This window comes from Etheostoma spectabile, chromosome 9, assembly GCF_008692095.1.
Source record: "Etheostoma spectabile isolate EspeVRDwgs_2016 chromosome 9, UIUC_Espe_1.0, whole genome shotgun sequence".
NCBI classification, from domain to species: Eukaryota; Metazoa; Chordata; class Actinopteri; order Perciformes; family Percidae; genus Etheostoma; species Etheostoma spectabile.
The window spans coordinates 4,948,630-4,948,960 of record NC_045741.1 but is presented as its reverse complement, the minus strand read 5'-3'; the positions used below and the strand labels follow the sequence as shown (position 1 = coordinate 4,948,960).

Genomic DNA, 331 nt, shown 5'->3' with positions numbered 1-331 from the left:
TGTTGGCATCATCGGTCTGTGACCTTCAGCTCTAACTGGATCGGTTCGCAGTCGAGTGTGAAGCGGCTGGGATGAGGATCAGCACCTCTAAATCTGAGGCCATGGTTCTCAGCAGGAAACCGATGGAGTGCTTTCTTCAGGTAGGGAGTGAGTCCTTACCTCAAGGGAAGGAGTTTAAATACCTTGGGGTCTTGTTCACGAGTGAGGGGACCATGGAGCAGGAGATTGGTTGGAGAATCGGAGCAGCGGGCGTGGTATTACATTCAATTTATCGCACCGTTGCGACAAAAAGAGACCTGAGCCAGAAGGCAAAGCTCTTAATCTACTGGTC

The 331-nt window shown here is 51.1% G+C and overlaps 1 long non-coding RNA gene across 1 annotated transcript in view; it reads right to left on the bottom strand.

Moving 5' to 3' along the window:
* Positions 1-331, bottom strand: part of LOC116696187 (uncharacterized) — a 9,900-nt gene that overhangs the window by 861 nt on the left and 8,708 nt on the right. The window lies entirely within an intron of this gene.